The 10,251-nt window shown below is 41.0% G+C and overlaps 1 pseudogene; it reads left to right on the top strand.

Annotated features, from left to right (window-relative positions):
• The window catches only part of LOC107289891, a 17,441-nt pseudogene extending 7,563 nt beyond the window's left edge, over positions 1–9,878 (top strand).
• Positions 9,879–10,251: the final 373 nt, after the last annotated feature.

Here is a 10,251-nt window from a genome sequence, read left to right as displayed (position 1 = left end):
TTATGGGATTCCCCTGGCTTGTAATCACACAATTCCATTGGCTGGCAAGACCCTGTTGCTAGTTAGCCAACCAGCAACGGGCATGAAACTGTATGCAGATGGAGAAGGGCAATCACCCTTAATGGGCGATCAATGGTGAAGGGCAATCACCCTTAATGGGTGATCAGGATATGCATAGGGGATTAAGGGGGGGGGGGAAATACAAAGAACACAACAAGAAACATGGTTCATACATCCTCTTCCGGTGTTTCCAGTATGTTATTAAGATCATACAGAGTATCTACAACCTTGGCTTTCTGTTTGAGGAAGTGGTTATCAGGTGTTAAGGGTAATTTCTCACACTTTTAACTACAGTAGGCTTTGATGTAATACATGGAACCCTGTTACTCAAAACTGGAAAAAAATTGAGACTAATTAGATTTTTCTCAGTTGAGTGAATAGAAAGTCCAATTGGTCCAAAGATCAATTTCCCAAATGACCAGCCAAATAAAGCCTGTCTTTTGTGCAGGCATACCCTTACCTTCCTCCAGCAATTTTGAGTTTTGCTGGGAGATTTTGGAAACTCTGTTGAATTTTCCTGGTTAAGTATTATTCACAGTCTGATAATTAATTAATGTAAATCACCACTATCGTTATATGTGAGACTTCCATAATCTGCTTCCCTCTCAAGGTCTTAAGGCTTCTTCAGAATTCCCAATCAGCAGATCTCCAAGGAGAGTTAGTTTGGTGTAATGTTTAAGGCATCAGACTAGAAACTGGGAGACCGTGAGTTCTAGTGCCACCTTAGCTGGGTGACCTTGGGCCAGGCCTAAACTACAAAAAAGAAGGCAATGGCAAACCATTTCTGAAATCTTGCAAAAAAACAAAAACTGCAGGAACTTCTTTAGGCAGTTATCAGGAGTCAAGATTGACTTGCAAGTACATCAACAAACAAACAAATATCCCCAAGATGGCCATGGGTGGACTTCAACTTCCAGAATACCCCAGCCAGCATGGGAATTCTGGAAATTGGAAATCCACCTATCTTAAAGTTGCCACGATTAAGAAACACTGTTCCAAGCATGATAAACAGATGCAACACGCTAGTATAGCATATACATGTGGAAATGAATCCAGAGAAAAGGGTGGCATTAGATAAATAAGACCTGGTGAGCAACCAACAGAAGTACTGAAACCCAGATCTAAAAGGGTTCCAGTGCCATCCTTCTGCTCTCTCCTCACCAGGGAAGGGTGGTATGACAAGAATGCCCAGTCCATGATCACTTGCCTGGATCTGTCAGTGGGGGGTGCCCCCAATCCCATGATGCAACTGAAGGTGACGGCCCTGATGGCAGCTGAACTCTGTGTGAGTACTGTAGGATGCATCAAGCAGTAGCTGTGGGGAGCACCGAGTTAGTTTATATTTTGAAGACAATATTAACACAATTAGTTTTGCTCTGCAAACATCAAACCCAGGCAGTTGGCTTTACCAAGTTCTCCATCCCCTCCCCCCTCCCCCGCTCCAGAAAACAACTTAAAATGAAAGAGAAGCTGTAAATACAAGATTCCCCATTGCGGCACTCACTGCTAAGGCCTGGCAGCATGGAACACGACTCCCAAACACGGATTGGCTGAGGTGGCCAATTTAGCCATGTCTGCTGTGTGCCATTATTATGAAGCCGAGACCCTGCTCTTTTGATGGAAGGGCCCATGGGATATTAAGTACTTCTTCCCAAAAAGTGGATGGAGACAGTGTATTCCCCCAAAATGAGATCTTTGACTCAGTTACCGTACCACCAGAAAGGATTAAGGGCTGAATGGGTTAAGTATATTATGGCAGTGTTTCTCAACCTTGTCAAGTTTAAGACATGTGGACTTCAATTCCCAGAATTCCCCAGCCAGCATGTGTCTTAAAATTGCCAGAGTTGAGAAGCACTATATTGTGGGAATGGAGTCGTTATCTCTGTTCATTCTCATAACTAAGGGAAAACAAAATATAAACTGAAAAATATAATTATAGGTAGTCCTCGACTTATGAGCAGTCATTTAGTGACGGACTTCCCTATGGGCACTTACTACCCGGATTCAAAGTTCCAACAGCTGCCCCCTCAACAGTCACATGACTACATTTGGCAACCTGCCTGCATTCACTGTCATCGTCAATGTTCTACAGTCACGTGACTATCTTTTACAATGGTTTTGACAAAAACCAGCAAAACGTGGGTGTTCTCTTAGTGACCACCCCAAAAAAGGACATAAAATTGGGTCAGTCTCATGAGTGACCCAATTTACAACCGTCACAACTCACGACTTTAATGGGCAGGCTCTATTACGGTTGTTCATTCAAGGACTACCTACAACAAATACCCTGACCTCCCACTTCCAATCTAAACTATATTTATACAATAAAGTTGCAAAATTACTACATGATACAGCATGCTTATTTTTGCCAATGAAAAATATGTACATAGCTCTGTCTAGAATGGAGGGCTTTGAGTAAAATAAGATCCTTCTTATACAGGGAACAGAATGTTGCCAAACTATGCTGCTTTGCACTGCAAGTGAAAAATGTAATCTCTGAAAGTTCATGATGAGTTCTTTTCTTTTTTTTTTATTAAATTCAAACTAAATTCAGTACTTCAGGAAAAATAACCCTGTAGTCTCACTTATTGGGACTGGCAACTCTGTCACTGTGTGATATGATTGTGAAGCCAAACACTATGTGACCGTGATGGATTAAACAATATCATTTCCCATTTGCTTATTAAGTGAATCAACGTGAGTTGTTAAGTGAAACATCACCTGACCATGATTTGCAATTTTACTGCTGGCTTCTCCATTGACTGCTTGTTGAAAGTTGACTGTGAAGCACCTAAATATCAGTCATGTGTCTGTGGAGATAGCTGCAATTTTCATAAATGTGAGGACTGATTGTAAAAAGTTATTTTTAGTAAGGTGACTAACCGTCCTCCTTTAGGGAGGACAGTCCTCCTTTTGTAAGTTCTGTCCTCCCTCAAAAAGTGTCCTCCTATAATGTCCTCCTTTTCGATATTTGAAGACTAATCTGCAGGGCTTTTTTTTCTCATAGAACGCTCAGAATGGCGTTCCGGCACCTTTTTTTGATGTTTTTTTTTTCAACTTTTGCATGAGCTGTGCTACTCCCCCTATTGGCTTTCGAAAGCCAATAGGAATTGCTGCTGAGTGCACCAAATTGCTGCTGAGCGCGTCCGGCAAACTTTGCACATGCAAGTTGTCTGCAGCAAAGGCAAATTGGTAGGAACTTTGCACCCCTCCCTGCTACCCAACTACACCATCTCCTAGTTAGTCCCGAAGATACCTGGAGGAGACTGGAGCGGTGACGCCACGGTAAGTTTCTCTTGATCTTCGGCCCTGCTAGGGCAATAATGGCTGCAGACACAAGAGGCAGGGGCGGCAGGGCTGCTGCAGGTGGGGTGTGAGGGGCGGCGGCGGCCAGCTGCCCCCCGTGCTGTGGGAGCTGCGGGGCCCGCTCTACACGGGGCTGCACAGGGTGGGCGGTGGTGCTGGCGGGGTGGCTGCAGGCGGGGTGTGTCGACGGCGGGCTGCCCCCTGGGGCCGGAGCCGGCGTGGCTGGTGCTTTGGGAGCCGCGGGGCCCACTCTGCATTTATCATATTATAGTGTATTCTGTATTATTGTTGCAATGAATGTTTCTTTTATGTACGATATTTTTTTTCTTCAATTTATTTGTGTCCTCCTTTTCATTGTAAAAAAGTTGGTCACCTTATTTTAGTGCCATTTTAAGTTTGAATGGTTGGTAAATAGGCAGTTGTTAAACAAGGTTTACCTCTAATCCAACACAGTCCTCATATAGCAACTACCTGAGACAATGACCCTTCACAAATACAGCGGTATTAAATGCTAGTAAACAATAGTAAAAAAATAATTTTCCAATCACTTATGTCCAAATATCTGTGCCTAAAAACAACACCTGCCAGAGAGTCACATTGGAGCTGCTGCAAGAGAGAACTTTTATGTAAATGAGACACCAACAACCGGTGATCTTTGTAGAATGTCTTAGTCTCATGGATCCCTTAGTGAGCATTTTGTTTACTGACCATTTTGCTGGAATAAATTGCGGCTCCTAAACAAGGAGAGGCTGTAAGTGTGCTAGATTTCAGCTTACAGGAAAGGTCAATAAACCTGCAAATAAAATTTGCAAAGCTATAATACAGGTAGTCCACATTTATTGACAGGTTTAATGATCATTTAATGAACGGTTGTAATTGTTCAAAGTTACAACAACACTGAAAAAGTCACTTACATGTGTTTTTCACATTTACTACCATTGCAGCATCCCTGTGATTTCAAAATGTGGATCCTTGGCAACTGGCTCATATTTATGACAATTGCAGTGTCCCAGGATCATATGATCACCTTTTGCGACCTTCTGACAAGCAAAGTCAATGGGGAAGTCAAATTCACTCAACAACCATGCTACTAATTTAACAACAGCAGCAATTCACTTAATAACTGGCAAGAAAGGTCGTAAAATGGAGCCAAACTCACTTAACAAATGTCTCACTTAGTGGCAGAAGTTTTGGGCTGAATTGTGGTCGTAAGTCAAGGACTACCTTGACTCTAAAAAAAAGGAACAGCCGGCATTCTCGTTCCTAATTTTGCAGTATGGGATGAGAATGAAGACATGCACTTATTTATTTATTTATTTATTTTCTCTCTTCACAGAAAACAATCACCCTGTGTTTACAAAACAAGGAGGGAATATCAGATCTCAGCATCGAAAGAGTCATGGCTGCCATGTCGGGACATGTGAGCAGATCCCCTGTCACGTTTTCTCATCTGTTTCCCTGTTTGCTTTGATTCTACCCTTTTCGCTCAATCTATGGACAATGAGTTGTTTTTTAAATGTATATGTTGCCTGTTCTCTTCCATTACCACCAGGAAGTGTCCTTCAGCTGCTTGACCTAAGAAGAAAACCAGCATTTCCAAAAATCATTGAGGCGACTGAATTCGGTAGCACAGGTACCAAACCAACTAAAGTTTTACACATGATTTTTATGTTGGTTTAGGGCAGGCCATGGAATGAAAATATAACTTGTTCTAACAACAGTATTAAAGTTTGAATTGCAAAGATATAACCTGTGTTGCCAACAACAGATGGAATACTGAGGCCTAATAATTAGGCTGGGCAGGTTTTTTTAAAAAAACTCATCTGTTATCCTTTGGGCAGAGGCTTAACCTTATAGCAAATATCAGTGATAACATATGTTCCTTGCCAGACATTAGGAATCAAGATCAATCCTGACTTTACTGTTAGATGGAATGAGCTTCCATGGTGGCATTTAAAAAGTGAAGATGGCAACCACAACCCCATGCTCAGAGTCCTGCCCCTTCAATATGTATGTTGCACTTAATTTTTTGAAGCCCCTTGCCCTTCTCTCTTGTGTGCAGAAGGTTAAAAAAACTGTCAGCTTTTTATTCATTTATCCTGATTCACTGGAGAAAGGTGATTGTGAGATTGTCTACTTCCTGCCATGCTCGTAAGTTCATCGAAGCCTGGCACTCCACAAGCAATTCCATCAACAGACACATTGACCTATAACCAGCCTATGAACCCCTCAGAATTCAAATCAACTGCACAGACAAGCAGAGACAGCACTGACCCTCAACTAACCCATGCAAGCCCCCCACCATCAGCAGTTGACCTCCCAATGACCCTGACCTGATGTAACCTCCCCATCACAAGACCCATCACAAGACCCTCTACACCTGAAGCCCTTATAAACAGAAGAACATTGACACCGACTTCTCCTAAACTCTGCTGAAGATGTTACCTAGCCTGGTAACAAAATGTTCAGAAACCAGCCCACAAGCTCGGAGAACGAACCTTCACCCTCATCCTACACCCGAGCTACAGATATTTGCCACTATTGCAATTGTCTACCTCAGTAGCCAGAATGTTTTTCAGACTTGGGGTAATGTCCCTAAATTCCTTGAGTTGTAGGGTGGCATCCATCTGAAGATCATATAAAAACCCAGATTCAGAAGCAAAACAAAAAAAATGATAATATTTTTAATACACAGAAAAATCACAATGGATTGCAGTTGCAATGAGAAATTAGAGAAACTTCTGGTTTGAACAGGAAGAGATGTATGGCTGACATGGGCTCTTTCCCCACTATTGAGTTCTTGCCCATTCTTGAGTCAGCAAAGAACTCTCCAGCATAAAATTTGCTGTCCCCCTTTGCTGATCTTTATTCTGCACCTATCGCCTTTTCTTTGGGTTGCTGCCACATATCCTGATGACATGGGTGTAAGTTGTGTGAAGCAAAGCAGTTGGTGTTGCCCTCTTGCTTTCTGAATGTTACCAGCTGGTGGGAAACCATCCAGAAATCAGGATGAGATGGATTAAACTTGGTGAGATAGCAAGGTTTCACAGATGGTTGGCTTTATTACATATATTAAAGAAGGGAACCACATAGGAAAAGAAACAGAGGTGGCCACCTCTTTCAACATGGAGAAGAAGAAAAAGAATGGCAACAGGGAAAAATGCCAATAATTTGAAGAAAGGAGATGTGCTTACACTAGCATGAAGTGGCCAACAAAAAATAATTGGGAACCACATCACTTATTGCACACCTTAAAACTATTGTGGGTAGCTAAGCTAAAGGGGGGAAATATGACTTTAAAATCAGAAGTTACAAGAATGAATTAAACCTCTCTGACGCAAGGGCTGAAGACAAGATGAAGGCAATGTTAGGGGGGGGGGCAAGGCATGGCAGACAAAAGATGTTGCCAAGGCATGTTTGTTGTGTGGTTAGATGCAAATGATGCCACAAAGTAAGCATAAGAAGGGAATCCAAGTATTTTTCAAACAGCATTATGATGCATTCTTCAGTTCTTCATGCTGGAGACTCTCAACTACTCTTCTTCAACTTGAATGCCTTCCAGAGCTGAACTACCATCCAGCCTAGCCAGAATGGCCAACTTCATTCTGCAAATTGTAATAAAAAATATTTTCAGAACACAATATTACCTATCTCTGTTTTAGATATTACCAGATTTAGTTTCCTTCAGCTAATCAAATATGTTTTTGCATTTACTAAGCAAGCAGAAATAGGTAAAAGAAAACTAGGCGAAGATCAAGAATACTGTATTTGGGCTGCATAAAACCAGATTACCATTAGATGGGAGCAAAGAGACAGATTTTTTTTTTTGTAACTTTGTCAGAAAAAAAGATGAACATCTCCCACCAAAGTATAACCCAGGTTTTAACTAAGTGCATTTAAAAATTATAAATTCTTCTTGTTGGAATACATGTTAGAATGTATTTTGTATTGCAACAACTATAGAATTATTCAACCAGTAGATGGCAGTGTTTAGTGCGCATCTATGGTTATAATCTATGGTTTATGTTCTGAGTAGAGTTTCCTGTTTCCTGTTATAGTCATACAGTTGAGCAGTAAGGCACATGGTTACTGTACTCTTTGTTTGCTCTGTGTTGCTTTATATATAAAAAGAATTTCTAACACTGCTATACCATATATTTGATCCTGTACAGCCCAGCTGGGAAGCTACCAACAAAAGGTGAGGACTTTTTCAATAGAACTGTTCTTTTGTTTTGAACCTTGGTTATGTTAGGCTGTGTGCTAATTGTAAGGTTTCTGTTGGGAATCTCTTCTGTAGTAATGTCCCTCCTTTTTGCTTACCTTGGCAAACAGTTACCGGCGTTGTCTGGATTTTGGCTTGGACCAAGTATCTCAAGTCAAGGAAAGATTTGAGATGATTGTGGCCACACACAATGAAGCCTCTGTGACACATGCTGTACAAAGGTATAGTAGGCGCAAAAGGAGTGAGGAGGAACTGAGTAATAAAACATCTACTAAAATGTTGCATGATTCTGTGAACAAGTCCTTCCTACCTCTTGAAATGGTCTCCAAATTGCATGTGCAAGAAGCAAACTGAAAACCTGCCACCTGAAAGCCAAGAGGAGGAGAAGAAATAAGGCAATAATCTGGGAACCCTGAAAATTTTCATTTAGATCAGTGCTTCCCAAGCCATATGCCCTCCAGATTTGTAAAATTCAACCTTGTTTAGTCAGTAGGGACATTGCTCAGAATTCTGGGAGTTGGTCCACATAGCTGAAGACTGACAAGGTATTCGTTTTCCAGTACTTGAGGGGCTGTGACAGGGAAAAGGGGACTGACTTATTGTACAAAGCAGCAGAACCAATGGATGGAAGCTTATTAAAGGAAGATCTAACTTGGAAGTAAGGAGACATTTTTTGACAGTGAGAACAATTAATCAATGGAATAGGCCACCTCCCAGAGTTGTGGGTGCTCCATCATTGGAAGTTTTGAAAAACAGACTGGACAGTCATTTGACCAGGATGGTATAAAGTCTCCTGCCTTGAACAGGGGTTTGGACCAGAAGCAACACACTTTTTGCTCAAGGGTTGACATGTTTTTCCATTTTAACACAACTGAGAGGAAAAGGTCAAAATAAGGGGAGGCTTAAAAACATTAGTGCACATGTAAAGGCAAATAGTCATTTGCTCTCCTCAAACCTGTGGGAAATTAGATATAAAAGGGCAAACAAAAGAAACTGATATTTATGGGTAAGTGATTTGCATAAAGTAGCGGAGGGAGCCTCGAGCCCTCAAGATTTTGTTGAGTCACAATTCTCAGAATCTGTCACTTTTGGCCATGCAAGCTGAGATACTGAGGGTTGACATTCAGCAAGATGAGAATTAGTTGGGTCTAGCGGTTAAGGTGCTGGCCTAGAAACCAGGAGACTGAGTTCTAGGCGAGCCTTAGGCATGAAAGCTGACTGGGTGACTTTGGGCTAGTCATTCTCTCTCAGCCCAACCTACCCGGAAGGGGTGTTGTGGGGAAAATAGGAGAAAAGAGTATTAGATATGTTTGCCACCTTGAGTTATATATGAAACTGGCAAGATATAACAACAACAACAACAAAATTAATAATAATAATAACAACAACAATAATAATAATAATAATAATAATAATAATAATAATAATAATAATAATAATAATAATAATAATGGAGCACCACTTAACACCATCGGCATTGACAAATTCGCTATTAGTCAATTGCAAAAGGCGGCCTTACTAGGAACTGCTTCCATCCTGCGACGATATCTGTAATACCACCAAACATCCACATCTGCCTATCCCAGGTCCTGGGTAAGGACTAGATAGGTAGACAAAATGCCAAATCCAGTCTGAACATCTGGCTGACTGTGCGATGATCCATAATAATAATAATAATAATAATAATAATAATAATAATAATAATAATAATAATAATAATAATAATAATAATAATAATAATAATAATAATAATAATAATAATAATAATAATAACTGAAAGGTTTCAGGATGCCCATCTCCTTGGTAAAAGCCTGCCAATGAACTTACGCTTAAGCTAGAATTGTTTTGTAGCTTACAGTTTAAGCTTTCTATTCTACATTAAATTCATGCCCATCGTTGTCTGTGTGTTTTATCTACTTAAGGATGTCAGAGATGGGCATCAACAAAACTGCTGGACCCATTAGCTTTGGGCAGCTGCTGGGTATGTGTGACCAGGTGTCCTTGGCACTAGGTGAGTCTTGCTCCATGTTCTTCATGACTTTTTCCTCACTTTCCCCTTTATTCCTGTGATATATTCACCTCCTTTCTCTAATTGGTTTTTATCCTCTGGCCAAGTATAGGTCAAGCAGGTTATGCCATCTACAAATCTATCCCATATGGATCTGTGGAAGAGGTTATCCCTTACCTGATCCGGCGTGCTCATGAGAACCAGAGTGTGCTGCTCGGGATCCAAAAAGAACGAGATCTGCTTCTCTTGGAGCTGCGGAGACGGCTTTTAAGGAGGCCCTGATGGAATTTGCATTAATTAAATACCATCTCTTTTCCCCCCTAGAATCATAGGTGCTTCCAAACCAGGATCTAACAGAAAGTTTAGATATTATGGTATTACATTTCTTAAACGTCTTGTGCTTTCCTACTTGGTCTTCCACTCCTTTTTCTATCGCAGAAGATCCATTAAAAACGGAAAGCTGGAATAGGTACCTAGCATTTTATTTGTTGTCAGTGTTAAGTCTGTTCCTGGTTACCTCAAACTTTCTTGATCACTGGTATTTAATAATTCTCTAAAGTATTGATTTTGAAAAGCCTTGATGATCTACTCCGGTGGTTCTCAACCTTTTCTTCACCACGGACCCCCTTTAAATACCTTTTATGGTCACCTAACA

The sequence above is a fragment of the Protobothrops mucrosquamatus genome, unplaced genomic scaffold (assembly GCF_001527695.2).
Source record: "Protobothrops mucrosquamatus isolate PMUCROS unplaced genomic scaffold, P.Mucros_1.0 scaffold780, whole genome shotgun sequence".
In the NCBI taxonomy this organism is placed as follows: domain Eukaryota; kingdom Metazoa; phylum Chordata; class Lepidosauria; order Squamata; family Viperidae; genus Protobothrops; species Protobothrops mucrosquamatus.
This window is presented reverse-complemented; position numbering and strand designations above follow the sequence as displayed.